The sequence below is a fragment of the Lissotriton vulgaris genome, chromosome 12 (genome assembly GCF_964263255.1).
Source record: "Lissotriton vulgaris chromosome 12, aLisVul1.2, whole genome shotgun sequence".
Classification (NCBI taxonomy): domain Eukaryota; kingdom Metazoa; phylum Chordata; class Amphibia; order Caudata; family Salamandridae; genus Lissotriton; species Lissotriton vulgaris.
In genome coordinates, this window is record NC_141700.1 from 104,244,679 (window position 1) to 104,261,792 (window position 17,114).

The following is a 17,114-nucleotide window of genomic DNA, read 5'->3' on the forward strand; positions in this document are numbered from 1 at the left end:
AATGACAAACAAATAAGAAGGTGGAAAGAATATGGGGTAAAAGGCACTTTTGAGACTTACTTAAGTTATTTTAACAAATGTATTAAGTAGTACAATATGGAGAAAAAAATGTCTATTCTTGGCATTTTTGTTAATTAGTTTTGTTAAATCATTCACCCGCAACCAATCACAAAATGTCTTTCCTGAAAGGCAAAGAAAATCAGTTTTCAGCCTTTGGAAATAGTCGCATAGTCCCTTTTCTATTTCAATTTTCGTTTTGTATTTTTCAGATGAGGTAAAGAGTCTAGTCTCTCACCTCTTTCTACACGGGCAATTCAGCCTAAGTTGCCCGTCATGTTAACTACAGAGTTCGTCTGGCTTTCAATCACTAAATAGAAAATGTATATATGTATAGGGAATAAGCTGCTCTCGCCGTGTCAAGACTTTTATAAAACTGGAAGATTTTTTATAGTGAATGTACTTGAATAAAAAACAAATTCAAATATGTTGTCGTCCCCATGATTCAATTTTCCTGTTGTCTGATGACTTCTTTCCCCCTACAGTTATGTTTATTTACTCTCAATTCCCCTACAGATTAAATTCCGGATCCGATTCGACAGCTATTCTGTGACTCCAAGAGCTGTAAATGTATTTAATATGTTGAAGAGGGATTTGAGGCAAAAAATGAATTGAAAGAAATTCGATGTTGTGTTAAAGGGTTAAATCAATCAATCATAGCATTTGTAAAGTGCACTACTCAACCCGTGAGGGTCTTGAGTCGCTGGGGGGTGGCGGATGCTGCTACTGCTCGAAAAGCCAGGTCTTGGGTTACAGAGGACTAGCCAATTGGGAGGTTGGTTGGAAGGCTGTTTAAGGCAGAGCCAAGAAATGGCGGCTGATTTTTGGCCCGTCACAATTTATACGGGCATCGGCCTGGTCACATAACCTCGTTTCCCAGTGGGTTAATCACTGTCTCTGGCCTTAGTTTTAAATACGTGGAAATGATAAAGAAAAACAAACATATTGCCAAGCTGCCCCGCACTATTGTTTCTGTGCACTTTAAAGTCCACTCACAGGAAAGACACATCACCGCTTCTTCCATCCTGCAGTCGCCAGGCGCTCAGATTTATCTGGAGACAAAAATTGCTTAGTTGTCAGCACTTTGTGCAAGGAGACAGTATTAACATCCGCAAACATGTCCCAGGTACCAATAAGATGAGCGTTATCATTTGTGGATACTGAGCTTCTACTCTGGATTGGTCTACCCACAGCCAATGATCGTTCATTCTGTTTTTGGAAACTGACCGGCTATGGCAGGCTTCCTCAGACTTAGAAAATATTGCATAGAGCTACATTACTGGAAGGTCGTACACGCACTATAGAATTGACAAGTAAAAATAACAACTTTGACTCTCTAGGAGTGTGGCCACATAGAGAACCCAGGCTAAAATGTACAACAGTCACCACTCAACAAAACAAGCATTTGAAATGCAATAGGTCTTGCGTTTATGAAAATTTGACCTATTGGCATTGTAAATGACCATGCCTTTCATTGATGCGTTTTTAAAACCGATAAATATAAGGCATTGTAATATACAATGCCAATAGCTTAAACTCTCGCAAATGCGATACCTATTGCATTGCAAATGCATGCTATCATTTTTTTAAAGCTTTAGGAGAGAGTGTGTCCTGCCTGCAACAGCAGGCAGGACAACGCTATTTGAGAAAATAGTGCTCAGAGGTTGTAATTCAAGCATATCGAGCAACAACACACGGAACAGGGGCTGTCGCCATGGGAGGTTACAAAATGAGACAAGGAGGGACTATTAAGCTTTTTGACCAGTGAACAGCGACAGTTTACAGTTGACAATGACACAAGCCAATGAAAAATGGGGGCTTATGAACTCCACACCATGGGTGAAGGAGTTGGGATACGAGGCCGAAGCCAGACTGAGACAGCATTGAAGGAGTAGTCTGTAGCGGGCCCCATTTTCTCAGGTTAGAGATACCATGTGGATAGAAATTGGAAAATCCTGAGTCAAAATCGCATAATCATAAAGAGAATTTTAGCCCCAAGATGCACCACTCAAGACATTAGATCTGATGGTCACCTTCATCTTTCAAGGTAGATTGTTTCGTTTTACAAGCTTCGGCAACACAGGGGCACACACGCACTTGCGCCTTGAAGCTTGGGCAACAACAATGCAAATACTTGGAATTCCCCAAAAGTTTCGTGGGTAAGCAATTGGTTAACTTCATAACAAATATAAGTCCACTTGTCATCTCCGATGACAGACAAATCCATTGACAGTGAGCATTGTGCCCCATTTATTCTCCAATTTGCCTTCACCAGCAATCTCCACTTTTACAAATGCAACACAAAATGCTCCGAAAAACGAAGTACACTAGCTATTTTTACTCCCAATTCACAGGCACATCAAGAGTGATCCCTTCAGTGCGGTCTTTCCACAGACCGCCTGAGGCGACACTCCATTGGCACATCCACAAACTGAGCCTCATACACCTGCAGAAAAAAGGCCAAGAGACCAAGATACGGTGAACGTGCTCTATTTAAAAACCTTACAAAAATGTGGGCGGTGGGCTAGTCTATAAAAAGATTAGGAGATTTCTAAAACCGCTTGGTGTGCCTTAAAAGATTGCTAACCCTGGGACTCAGTCGCTGACAAAGCCTGATCCATGATTTGGCCATGCCCTGTTGGCCTTTCAGAGGCAACCATCTATTTATTTCATTATTTATTTATTCCATTTGTATGGCGCAACAGCTACCCAGAGGGTTTCCCGGCGCCTTGGAAGTCAATCAATACCGTGGGGAGTAAAACAGAGTCTTAATCTTGGTCGAATAGCCATGGCTTGATATTTTTTCGAAAGGTTCTGAAATTTGGTTCCAGTTGTAATTTTAGTGGAATAGAGTTGGTGCCAGATATCCGAAGGAGCGTCCGCCCATTCCGAAACCATCTTGATTTTCCTATGGACCAGCTTGCCTTTTTTTCACATGCAGTGAACTATGTTCAGCACACTTTGCCAAAATTCATCCACCTTGCCTAACACCATCACATACCTCTAACTAACCTCATCAACCCCGCACTCCAAACGGGTACCCGGGTATGCGAATCAAAGCGGTTCACGGCCTCTCTAGGGCACAGCCAGCGCTACAGAAAACCCTGCAACACAATCCAGTCTTTGGATATCCGCTGTAGAAACCTTGGCTGGAGGTCTTTAGAGACGTATCCACCTGATTGCGGGCACAGTAGCGGTTGGCACACGCTGGCAGCCTTGTTTGCCTCCTGAACAAAGAGCCCACTGTTCCACCTGCATGGAGATCGGGCTCCCCCCCCCCTCACCACTCGAGCCGGTTCTCCCAGGAGAAGGTGGGGACAACCTGGCAGGCAGCAGAGGAGAGCAACTCTCCTTCCTGGGAATGAAAGGGGACATTTACAGGAGATCTGAGCGCTAGCACGTGGTTGGTGTGTACAAAGCGAGCCGACCTGCTCCTGGTGCCAGTGTGAATTCTTTAAATAACGTGTGTTGATCTTTCTTCCTCTGAAAACAACCTGCTTCTGTGCACAGCTCACAGCAGATGAGGGTAGGGGCTCGCGGTATGAAGATCTGTAGGCAGGACTGTGGAAACGCGGAGCAAATGAAAACTAGCAAAGGCACTAGGCCTGCTTTTGGCTGCTGACCTTTTGGCTTTGCCAATGCTTATTTTACATGTGGGTGGTTTTTATAGGAAGCCACGCACTGTATACAAACAATTGTTGTCTAAAAGCCAAAAAACCTATTTTAATCAGACAACCGTTGTTCAAGTAGTCCTTAGTACTGAAGGACTCTTAATTATTGTGGATGTGTACATTGTGCACCAGCAGAATGCTGTCAATCATAGTCATGTGAACCAATGGCTGGCATGGAATGACTCTGTGCCCCATGCTGTATGCTGTGGTGGGCGGAAGCAAAATGTGTATGACACTGCAGCAGACCAATAGATGAAGAGGGCGGGTTGAAAGTCCATGCAAGTATGTATAATATCATGTATTTTTTGAAAAACAAAAGACCTTGACTATCGGTGAGCTCAAAACAGAAAAATGGTTTAAACGGAGACAACTAACAGTCAAAGCTATCAAGTGCAAAACTATTAAAAATTCAAGCCTAAAGCCACCAAGAGCAATATTCAATCACCCAAAAGTGGGGCCAAAATATGATGAAGCCTTAACCCTTCCAGCGCCAAATTTGTGTAGTGTTTCCAGATGGTGGTTCACCTTCTTTTGAGGACCAAGGCTTATTTTTCATCATTAGAATTTGTCACAGAGAGAACGGCACTAATGGGAAATTAAAAGAGGAAAACCGTGACAAAGGGAAGAATGGATTAAGACGAGCCCACAAGTGTGAGAAGAAAGGATAGGGATGTACAAGAAAGGGGCACGAGGCAGAATCAAACCCGGGCAACCTCCGATTTAGCAGTGTAGAGTTCCTGAGCAACATTTTAAAGCCCAGAACTTAAAAAATAATTACGTGCTGTCCTCTATCAAGTACTTCATGCCTTTACGGTGCAATACAATGCACAGAACTTAACATTGGGAGGGGTGACCCAAACAGTAAACCCAATTTTTGCCTTTCCCCTTAGCGAAACGGCTTGTTCTGCAGCAGGAAACCTGTTGCTGTCCTCCGCTGGTGTCCACGTAGGCAGCTGCCTTACCACTAAATATGAACCCACCAGCTAGTGGTGCCAGATGTTTGCTGGAGCACAAGGGGAGAAGCACTGACAGCAGAAAATGAATGTACTGTGACCAGCACATGAATTCATACTGGGCTTACTGCACCCAGCTATTGACCCTTTATTTACACTTACTAAGGGTCGGTAGTATGTCAACCAGTGCTTCTTGGCACTAAAATAAACTGACTGACCTGACATACAGCAAAAATACAAGAAGATTCTCAGAAAGAATAAGTAACCATAAAAAAACTTACGGAAGTTGAGTAATTCACTTTATCTTCACAAGAGATGGAATGGACTTTCAAAGATGGCCGGGCTGCATTGCAAATGCACTAACACAAGGAACTACAATGCACACTGCTCTGAACATGATTCTACTTCTGATAGGTAAGTGAAATGATCTCTCTGTACAGGAATCTTGGAAAGGGCTTGCAAAGTACCGCAGCCAGTCCTGGAAATGCACAACCACCTCTCAACGTTCCAAGCAGGTGGTTTGATAAGCAGGTCTAATCCATCGGAGGGATTTAGGAGCAACACAATGTGCTTTGTGTATGCATGAATCTTCACCTGACAGGAGGCATGTGTAATCTGACAATGCTTGTAGAGAGTGCTCTCAACAAGAAAGGCCCGCAGCTGCCGCATTCTGCAGCCACTACACGCATTGAGCATATGTTTGCGTATATCTAGAGAAAGGTAGGTGCAATAACCCAACCCTGATCCGAGAACTGAGACTGATAGGGTGTGGAATTCTGGCACAAGATGGGATGGTGGTATTTGCCCCAAAAAATTGTTCTCGTATTGGCAGTGCGTAAGAACCTATTTCGAGATGATCAACAGGCGACTGTATCCAGGGCTTCTGAAAGCAATTTTACAGTAAATGGTTACTCGAGATATTTTTTATTTAGTGTTTTCATTTTATTTATTAATTTACTGTTTTTATCTTATTCTTTTTATTTAGTATTTTCATTTCATTTACTGTTTTTATCTGAATTGCCACATTCCACCTGGGGTACACCAGATGGCTCTAACAGAAAAGAACAGCATGAAAAAGTAAGTTCAGAAAACATTCAGTTATGGTCCAGCCAGATGCATAGATCTGGCTTTATTCGGTCACTCCCATGAAAATGTTAAACTTCACTTTAGTCCTATTTAAAACTTTTGTTTTTCAAGAGTTTCTTGAAAGTAACAACTATATAACCAAAAACGACTGTGGAAACATGGCCTTTTAAATGAAAGAAAACAGGAATTTCTAAAAATGGAACCAAGGAGTAGATAAAAGGTGAACTTTAGAACTGTTTGGCAAGACAAACCAATCATTTTGAGTGTCTATTGCTCCAAAGATTAGTCGATTTCATGTGTTTCAAACAAGTTTTTTTGTCGGTTTTCACATTTTCGTTCTTCACTTTTCCAATTGGAATACCCCCCAGGACTGGCTGGATATGCGTGATCTCCGTTTTTCTCATGTCCACATTTGATAAGGAATCAGCCCAACAGTTTGTACAAGCACATTACTATTTCCATCAGGTTACTCGCCGACACCATCTTTTGGAAGATCTAACCATTATTTTCTCCCACACATGGTGGAAGATGATCCATGCCTTTAAAAAGAGGATTGTCAAATGGTCAAAGACAAAATATACAATGCTTCCAGTAGGGCGTGGTTTTGAATTTTTTTATCTAATCCATCAATGACCGTAGCATTTTTGGACGTGTGACTTCAGGGTCTTTCAAAATGGCTTCCATAGGGGTTATTGTTACTATTGTGCATCACACACGTTGAGTGGTTATTGGAAACCTATCTAACCTTCTTGTCCCCCGCAGTTCAAGTTTGAGAAATATGTATTTCAGGAACAAAGTAGCAGGAATCATGATACATTTAAAGTTGTAACAACAAACATAATTTGCAAGCATAGTAAATAAATAACGTTTATATGGAACTTCAGGAACATAGGAAGGACCAGCTTCAACCTACACACTCGTATATTTTTTATAATCTTTGTATCTTAATTGTATTGCTGCAATATAATGCATTCATGTCCCACATGATCTATTTTAGATACCCATTGGGCACTTTAAACGTTTTGTTCACAGAAAGCACAGAAGCTATAATAATTCTTGTTCAACCGGTCAGCCTAGTATGGTCTTTCCTGACACATTTTGCCTTACAACTCCTGTTTTTGTTGGCCTTAGGACTCTGCACACTTTCCCACTGTGAACCAGTGCTAATGTGCTTGTGCTCTCTCCTTTAAACATGGTGAAAATGGCTTACACCCAATTGGCACATTTAAGTTACTTGTAAGTCCCTATTAAAGTGGAACTACATGCACCCATGGTCTGTAAATTATATGCTAACAGTAGGCCTGCAGCACTTCTTGTGCGACTCACTTACATAGTGTCTTAAACAAGTCTCAGGCCTACCATTTCAAGCCTGTGTGAAGTTCTCAACTGGCATTTCGACCTGACAAAAGAAACATTTTGCTATTTAGGCCTAAACCTTCCTTTTTTCCTACATATAAGTCAACCCTAGGGTAGACCCTAAACAACCCAGAGGGCAGGGTGTACTTGTAAGTTTTACATATCCTGGCAGAAAAAACTTTTAAATTAGTTTTTTACTATTGCAAAATGTACCTCTCCAACAGGATAATATTGGGTTCCCTTATTAAATAATTGAGTAATAACTTTCAATTACATGCAGGTAAGAAAGTCGAGTTTGGTCTCTAAAGAATTGCAATTTAGAGGTCTGGAGGAGGTCATCTCGGCAATCTCGCGTTTGACTCTTGGGAAGTCGCCGGGCCCGGACGGGTATACGGCGGCCTTCTACAAGACTTTTTGCCCACTGGTGGCCCCGCTGCTGAAGGAGCTATTCAATACCTTCGACACGCCTGGCGCCATTCCATCGGACTTACTAGAAGCGGCCATCTCGGTAATTCCCAAAGACGGGAAGGACCCCACGCGGTGTGGCTCATACCGGCCGATCTCCCTGCTGAATATCGACCTGAAGCTCTACACGGGCATCCTGGCGAGTCGCCTTGCGCCCTATATGCAACAGCTGGTGGAGCCGGATCAAGCGGGCTTCATCCCCCAGCGGCAGACTAGCGACAACACCAAGCGGGTCCTCCACCTCATCGAGGCTGGCTCTCGGACGAGACAGGACTGCTTTCTCCCCACGATTGATGCGGAGAAGGCCTTCGATAGGGTACACTGGCCCTACCTCGAGCAGGTTTTGCAGCGGTTCGGCCTCGGGGAGACGCTCCGGACCCGCATATTCAATTGCTATCGCCGCCCGAACGCTGCGGTTCGGGTCAATGGTCACACATCACCGAGATTTGCGATTGGCAGAGGGACCAGGCAGGGGTGCCCTCTATCCCCCCTTCTGTTCGCGCTCTATATGGAGCCGTTGGCATGCAGGGTGCAGAACCACAACCTTATCACGGGCATACCGTTCGGCGGGGACACGCATAAAATTAGTTTGTATGCTGATGACATCTTGCTCTCCCTGATGAATCCGATGCAATCTCTCTGCGCACTTTTTATCGAGCTTCACGCCTTCGCGCAAGCCTCTGGCTTCAAAATCAATGTGGCCAAGTCAGAGGCCCTGAACCTGTCTCTGACACCGGAGGTGTTGGAAGAGGCCAAAGCTGAATTTGACCTGCAATGGTCAGAATCCACCGTCCCTTACCTGGGAGTCTTGCTAGCCCCGACCGTACAGGCCTCCGCAGTTGCGAATTACGCCAGGCTCAGCTCCCGACTCCGTGACACCCTCAGGCGGTGGAAGCATTTGACTTTGTCCTGGCTGGGCCGGATTGCGGCCATAAAAATGACCCTGCTGCCCCAAATTTTTTATATATTCCAGACCCTTCCCCTGCGACCTCCGGCGGGATGGCTTCAAAAGACCCAGGCAGACCTCACTAGCTTCATCTGGAATGGCCGTCGCCCACGGTTCAAGCACACGATAGCCTCGCTACCCCCCGATCATGGTGGCGTGGGTGTGCCTGACCTTACTCTTTATTTCCAGGCGACGCAGCTGCGCACCCTGGTGGAATGGCATCAGCTAGAATCTGCCAAACACTGGCTTTTCCAGGACCAGGCAGTCGCTGGTCGCACGCTTCAGGGTATCCCGTTTCTGCCACGCAGTCATAGGCCTCCCAATCTCTACGCCTCCCAGATCACCAGTACCGTTCTAGATGTGTGGGACAAGGTGGCTGTCCGGAGGGACCTTACCTCCTTCCCCTCCCCCATGACACCAATTTTTGATAACCCCGATTTCTCACCGGGTCTCGACCCTCGGGCCTATGTGAAGTGGCGGAAGACGCAATGCAGAGACGTGGGTCACATGTTCGACCTGAAGGGCATTCTCTCGTTCCAGAAGGTAAAAGATGATTATGGCATTCCCGAAACGGATCGTTTGCCCTACCTGCAGGTCCGCCACTGGGTTCTCCACCCGTCCATGCGGCCCGGCGCGCAGCGTCCCCTCACCCCCTACGAGCGGTGGCTGTTGACTCGCACATCCGATAAGAAGTTAATATCAGACCTCTACCAGCACTTACTCCTCACCAACATTTACACATACAATGCAGGGCAGACCAGGTGGGAGAGAGATCTGGGAAGACAGCTCACACGCAAGGAATGGGAGGGGGTTTACTACAGGGCCCGCCACTCCGCTCGCCACACGGGTCTCACTGAAACCCTGACCAAGGTTGCCACTTACTGGTACCACACACCTGAGCGGCTGCATCAGTGGGACCCCCGGGTGAGTGACCGATGCTGGAGGGGGTGCGGGGAGGTGGGCACGCTGGAGCACCTGCTCAGGAGTTGTGATCGCCTGCAGCAGTACTGGACCTCGATACTGGACCTGGTAGATTCCCATCTAGACACCCAGCTGCCCAGGCTTCCGGCATACGTCCTCTTGGGCCTCCCTAACGCACTGATGTACCCCCTTAAATCCTGGAGGGGGAGGCTCATTGGTCGGAGAAGATTTGGCGCGTAAATCGTAGAGACGCCAACTGGGGGCATCGAATGGGACCCTGACCGGTAACTACCTCAATGTGACTGTTTCGCCAGAGCCGACTAGGGATCTACGAACCTAAACAAGTGACAGTGAACAATACGTATATTACATACACTTTAAGGTCAACAGCCAGCAATAAACTGCACAGCCTATTGTTACTGAGGATGAAAAAATAGAAAAAATAGTAGGAAGGCTTTCGCAAGGAGCATTTCCCTTTGAAGATATAAGGTAACTACCATTTTCGAATTTGGCATCCTGTGACCTATCTTAGTCACTAATATCCAGACATAGGACATAGATATTTACGGCAGCTCGTGATCCCGGCTCAGAAAATTTCTACATTCGTCAACTACCATCACGCCCTGAAGAAGTTCCGCTTGACGGAACGAAACGCGTTGGCTGGTTTTCAATTGGAATATTAAAGGAATCCTGAACACTTGTTTGCAATTTCGGACTCAGCGTTCTCTTATTTGGATCATTTCTTTTGAACATAGACTCCTTCACCGACACATGGTGTAAATCCGATTGTTGAAGCGGTGCATTTCAGAACTTGGTATAACATTGTGTTTCCCAAAGTTGTTGGGATATACTCTCCGGACAGGGAGTATTCTGAAAATTGCACGCTATTTGAAAGACAACCTAAATGTATATATTGGTAATAGATGGATTGGTGCTTATAGGGTGCTAAAAGTGGTCCACTGTCCATATTGTGTTTTTGAAAAATAGGGAGGCTCATTGCGATTGCGCTGGGGGCGGCTGTGCAGAATGTTGTGGCGCACTGGAGGGATGTCCAGCCGCCTCTACAGTTGGGTTGGTTACATAGGCTGTGGACGATACTGGGGATGGAGAAGTTGTCACTGGCGGGGGAGGGGAAGGCGGAGGAGTTTGCAGCACTTTGGCGGCCGTTTCTGTCCCTACTCACGGGGGAGTTCCGGGAGCTGAGCTGTCCCCGCTATCTGCGGCTGTTGCGCCTGGCGGACACTTCGCTCCCTGAGCCCAAGACGCGACCACGCAGGCGCAAGAGAGCCACCCAGACAGTGGCCTCCAATGAGGCGATGTTCCCATAATTTAACAGTCTCTGCATAGCGGACAAGGAGTGGGGTGGTTGTGGGTGGGGGGGGGGGGTATGTTGGGGTTTGGGGTCTGCTTTTCCTTCGTTTTTCCCCTGTTATTTGTGTAGGCTCATCCTCGAATGTCCGATTGCCTACACATGCATCTCAACTCTTCTAACGCGGCCGGCCCAGCTGGGTTGTAGGCGGCTTGCTGTGTTAACTGTATTATGTAGACACGGCTACTGGCCCTCCTCGCGCTCTTGCACTGTGCTTGGCCTCCGCGTACACCGATGATTGAACTTGGATTGTGAGATGTTGTGTGTCTTTGCTCAATGCTGCACAATAAAAAGATTTAATACTAAAGAATTGCAATTTAAATCCCTCTTTAATTGTAAAGTTAAATTTTAAGTCACAGTTCTGAAAATGCAACTTTTAGAAAGTTGTCGTTTTCTTGCCCTAACAATTTGATGCCTGCAGCCTGTATCCTTGGTCACATGACTAGGTGTAGTTGGTCTTTGTGTATTGCTCCCAAACAGTGAGACAAAGGGGGAATAGGTGTTGGCAGGATGGGCCATCTCTGACTTGATGGGAGAGAGGAGCGGTCACCTAACACACTTCCACATCACAAAGACTCTACCATAGCACACTCACAAAGGGTTTCACAGTAGTCTATTGGGCATCCAGACAAGCCAGGGTCAGGGCAGGGAGGCAGGACATTTTAAACACCTCTGTAAGGGGAGGATTCTAGAAGCTTCTCCTGCTTCAAAGATGGCACCAGGTATAAATATTATACCCTCGGACCCAACTCCTAAGTACACACCTGGACCTGCAGAAGACTCAGAAGGAGGACTACTGTGACGCTCTGCTGTCCCGCTACTCTGATGCCCTGCTACTCTGATGCCCTGCTACTCTTATGCCCAGCTGCCTAAGCGAGCAGACCTGAACTTGCATCTTGAACCCCGGACCACCAGAGTGAATCCAAGGGCTAGTTGGCTGCAGTCACAGCCTGTCCTAATGGGCTGAGGGGCTACGCCCCCTCACCTTTTGGCCACTATAAAGAATGTCGGTTAGGCTAAGCAAAGGTCACCCTGACACATTCTCTATTTTCAGGTCAGGCAGCAAGGAGCTAGGCGTGCACTGAATGCGCGGGCTCCTGGCTGCCTGAGCTGAACTTTGCCGGTCTGAAGAAGTCACTGCTCCTGTGGATGTGATATGTTCAGCCTGGCTTAGGACCTCAAGACCATCCCCCTCGTGATTAGGGGGAGTGCCACTGATTGCCTCAGAACTGGGCGCTTCAGTTTCAAGCTCTGAAGTGCCAAGGGCCCAATGTCAATCACTGACACCTCAAAGCAAACACAAGGAGATGATGGACGGAGTGCTGAATTTTTTCAGACACTCACCCCCAGTCACAGATCTGGGTTGAATCCATTATCATTCTTTAGCTCACTTCGCCACCTCATTTCAGACCCAGCTATATGCAAATCAGTCTTGACCCTGTGCCTCATGGGAACAGTCCACCCCGAACTGCCAAGCCAGGTCTTCCCTGAACCGGAAACAAGCATCCTGGGGCCGGTTTCTGGGTAACACCCTTCATCAGCCAGGCTAGCTTGAATCCAGTGGCAAAGTGAGCAAGGGACCCACATCTGGGCAGACCCTGTCAACTTAGGACGAACAAAGCAAACACAAGGAGATGATGGACGACGGAGTGCTGAAACTTTTCAGACACTAACACCTCATCACAGAGTGATCGGGGGTCAGCAGTTTCACTGACCCTATCCACTCTGTGACGAGTGAGAGAAAGCAGCAGTTACAACCCTCCTGGGACCTCCCAAGGCTTGGGACTGCTGTATTCCTTCATTGGCTGGCATTATAACGGCTGATGCACAATGATGCCCTGACGCAGGCCCTCACAGCTTCTCGGAACTGCCACTGTGCAACGCATTCCTATCGCATGACCTCGCATCGCAGCCCTGAAGCTCCTCGGAACCGCTGCTGTGTGACCTATCCTCGACGCATGACCTCGACACGGGGCCTCGCAACCCTCCACAACCTGGATTTAAGGTACTCTGTTCAGCTGGCCTAACTTGGTCCCTGTATCCGGAACGTGCTCTATCGTGGTCGGCCAGAGCTTACTTTGTCCCAGTCCAGCACAACCAGGTATCCATAGTTCGAGCTTTGTGCTTCCAAGCACTATTTTTACCTAAACCTTTAAAATTTCTTAGCTCCGGTCCTACCAATTTAATTGTAATTGTGGTGTCAAATAATTAATTGAATCTTCCTCTATTTTTCTAAATTTGTGTGGGATTGTTTCTTGTGTTGTGTTTTCACTTTATTAGTGTTTGAAGTGCTGCATAAACATTTTATACATTCCCTCAAAGTTAAGCCTGATTGGTTTTGTGCCAAGCTACCAGAAGGTTAATTACAGGTTAATTTGGGGTCTGCTTGTGTTTCACCCTGACCAGGATTGTGGTTGCAGCTTGAGGGTTTTAAATTAAATATGCAAACACACATCTTTCAGTCTCAACACTACATTCATTTCAGGTTATGAAACCAAGTCTCTGTTTCAGGAAAGTGTGACCACTTAGCAGTGTCACCTTAAGGATTTTCAGGGCCCTGGGCAATTAATATTTTGGGGGCCCTAGTTGGTTAAGATATTTGAATTGTATTACTTATTTTCTGCTAATAAAAGCCTACATGATGCCAAACAAATTGTATTATAGCTTAATGTCCGCACGCAAACAGCTGGAAGTCTTTCCTGGAACCCCTAAATTCAAAAAATTACACTGAATAGAGAAATTCAAAGGTGCACACAAACAGAGACCGGTTCTGACAAAGAAATCCAACTAGGTTGTGATAGAGCAGTAGAAAGAGCCCTTTATCAGGGGGGGTCCTTGGAAAGTGGAGGCCCTGGGCAATTGCCCATTTTGCACATGCCTTAAAAAGTCTCTGCGACTCAGTTATCCACGGTTTAACAGCCTCTTGGAATATTGTGGTCCTCACCCAAGATGCTTGAACCCCATTTCTTGAGTTTTAGAAAGTTTTTGAACACCTGGCGTTTTAATAAATAACTTCTTAGACTTTGTCCCGGTTTCTGTTGCCCTTGTGGTGTTATTTGTTATGTTTTAGCCTGTGCCAAGAACCTTAGCAAACAAGGGCTTTATAAAATAAATATAGCTTTTCGCAATTGTTGTTCGATGGGCAGCAGTGCACTGTACCTCCAAACACCATGAATGAGGCCTTTCACGCGCTGCACGGCCGACGAGGCGCTGTTTTCCTCGGCACAGGCTTGGAGTAACATGGTGTTCAAGTGCACATGCTGCTCTAATTCGTCAGCCACACGAGAGGCTACTCCCTTGTGGAGGGAGCCACCCTTTCCCAGCTGCGCCCTCTCACACCTTCCCAGCTCCAGCTGCACTCTCTCACACTTCCACAGCTCTGGCTGCTCCCTCTTCCAGTGGACTCCACCCTGTCCACAGCCTTGGCTCGAACAAACACTTGCTATCACATGGTAGACAAAGTGCATAAACAAGTGCCTCATGGCCCTGGGCGTTCAGCTAACCTCGTCCCAACTTCGGATTTAGACAAATGTTAGGTCCAGGCGGCGCCAAAATAAAATTGGATGCCATATAGCGAACAAGAAAGCTTACAATGCCCTGCGAAAGTCATTAGCTTTGGCCTTTGGGGCCTATTTGCTTTCCCAATGATTTTTAACAAATTTGCACAGCTTGCTAATGTCACCATGGGTAAAGAAAACCCCAAAAAGGTGCAACGAATGGGGCGGCTGCGTGACTGCGTCACGTTGTAATCGCGCGCACTACACGGGTGTGGGCCTACAAAATGACACAGGTGCTTTTTATTACATTTATTGTTCCGAGTTAGGTTGAGGAAAAAAATAGTTTCAAGCGAGGTGGGGTTGAACAACAACAAGGGCCATGGTGGTAGGCAGGGGCGCAACTAGACCCGAACTTCGGGTGGGTGGGGGCTAATACTCCCAGCCAGGGCTGGCACTAGCACTGGTCGCACACGGTGCAACAGTCTTTTTTGGCACCACCTCCCCATTTCCTCCTGCTCCATGAATTCCCTCACTACCACTCACCAATAATGCACCTCATCTCTATATAGCACCTTTCTAACAAACATTTCATTTTTTAACCCCTTAGCCGCTGGACTAATTCCCCCGCGGCGCTGGGGGGCCGGGTGCAGCGCCACGGTGTTTGTGACGAGCTCTGCTCGTCACGCTGCACGGTGGCCCTGTGCTCGTGAAGAGCTGAGCTTGTCATGACCACGCCCATTTCCACAGAACGTTCAGCACAGCAGGGGAATTATCCCCGCGTGTGAGCGCTGTGGCAGTCATGAGCACAGCACCATCGAGCACGCAAGGTGTTAATAGCGCTACTCATAGTTTACTCACACTCAGTTCGGTTATCTGCATGGTACACTTTCTTTGTAGCAGGCACATTAACCTTCTGCGCTGAGGGGGTGGCAGGAGTGGTCATGCGAGTGCACAGTGAGAGATGAGACAGTGTGATAGTAGGGTAAGAGGAGTGACTGCCAGGTGAGTGAGGTGACCATATGATTTTGGGTGCAGATGTAAGTGCAGAGTGGGACTAATGAATGCATGGCTTGTGATGGGCTTGTTTGAGTGAGATTGCAGATTAAGCAGTGAGGGGGACAGGTGAGTGAAGTGTCCCATGAGTGCAGGTTGAGGTGTGTGCTCATGTGACTGCAGGGTGAGGTACTGGAAGAACATTGCAAGTGCATGTGAGTGCAGGGTTTTCACTGTGAGTGCAGGGTGAGCGGGTAAATGGTGTGAGTAAATGGTGATCAGTGTGAGTGCATTGTGATCGCTGTGAGTGCAGGGTGAGCGTGAAAGTGAAGGGGGGGAATGAGGAGTGAGTTGTCTGAATGAAGGGTGCATTCCCAGACACTTGAAGTAACATCAGATTGTTATTGACTTCGACGTAGGATTTCAGATATAAGTTAAACTATTGCTATTATGGCATTATTCAGGGATCGAATGTGGAGGAAATAAATAATGTGCTGATCCAGCAACAAACTTCCAGTCTTATGATTAGGGTTGCCAGTTCATTATTGTGATGCCCCAGACAGTACAAAAATAAGCAGCCACATTAAGCTGTATTTTCAGCACTTATCTGTGCATTCTTCAAACAGCAAATATAAATAGAAAGCACTTTTAATTTTGTTCTAGGGCTGCCTGAATGAACCATGACTAATAATTAAAGGGAATAAAGGCAGAAAAGTCACATTACAAATGAATACATACTTTTTTATTTATAACCCTATTTAGTGTTAAGACAAGGTCTTTGCAGGCTATTTAAACAACACATGGCTGGCATTTTTCTTCTGGCAACCCTACTTTATATTCCTTTCATGAGATTACACAGGAAATGAATTCCAGAATCCCCCCCTTTCGCTCTCACACCTCCCGGTGCAAAACAAAAACCAATGCTCCTTGGTTCACACCCGAACTAGCCAATGCTCATTTGTTATGCAAAAAGGCAGAACGTAAATGGCGAAAGACATACGAGGTGGTAAATCGTCTTTCCTATATCGCCACAAGGAAAAACTATCTCTCTGAAATCAAAATGGCTCAAAAAAATTACTACGTAAACACCATCAAAAACTCCTGCCAAAAACAAAAGGCACTGTTCGCGATAGTGAAATCATTTACGCAGCCCAAGGCACTTCTGCCTGAAATTCCCCCTTCTCAGAATCTCTGCGACCAAATCTCAGACTACTTCGAGGACAAAATCGCCTCGATTCAAATCAACTTTCCCCCCCCAGCTATTCCTTCTGTGTCCCCTCCACCGGACCCTCAAGGCTGCACGTTCAGTAGCTTCTCCCCGGTCACATTAGAGCAAACCAGAGAAGCCATCCTGGCCTGCAAATCGGGTTCCCCGTCTGATCCCTGTCCCCCCAAAATACTTCACCAACTAATCGACGTGGTTAACCCAACCATTAACAATCTTATTAATTCATCGCTCAGCACAGGCTTAGTACCCAGCCGTTGGAAAAAGGGAATTGTCAAACCCCTTATGAAAAAGGCAAATAAACCCCCGACAGACCTTACCAACCTTCGCCCGATATCGCTGCTCCCGGCCTTGGGAAAAATAACGGAACAACTAGTTCATAGTGAGCTAAAACGCTACCTGGATGACAACAACATCCTCCACCCCCAACAGTCGGGCTTCCGGCCCAAACATTCGACCGAAACCGCACTAATCGAACTATCTGACACCTTAAAAACCCTACAAGATCAGAGGAAAAATTCCATTCTCATCCTCTTTGACCTAACGGCGGCTTTTGATACCATCTCCCACTCCAT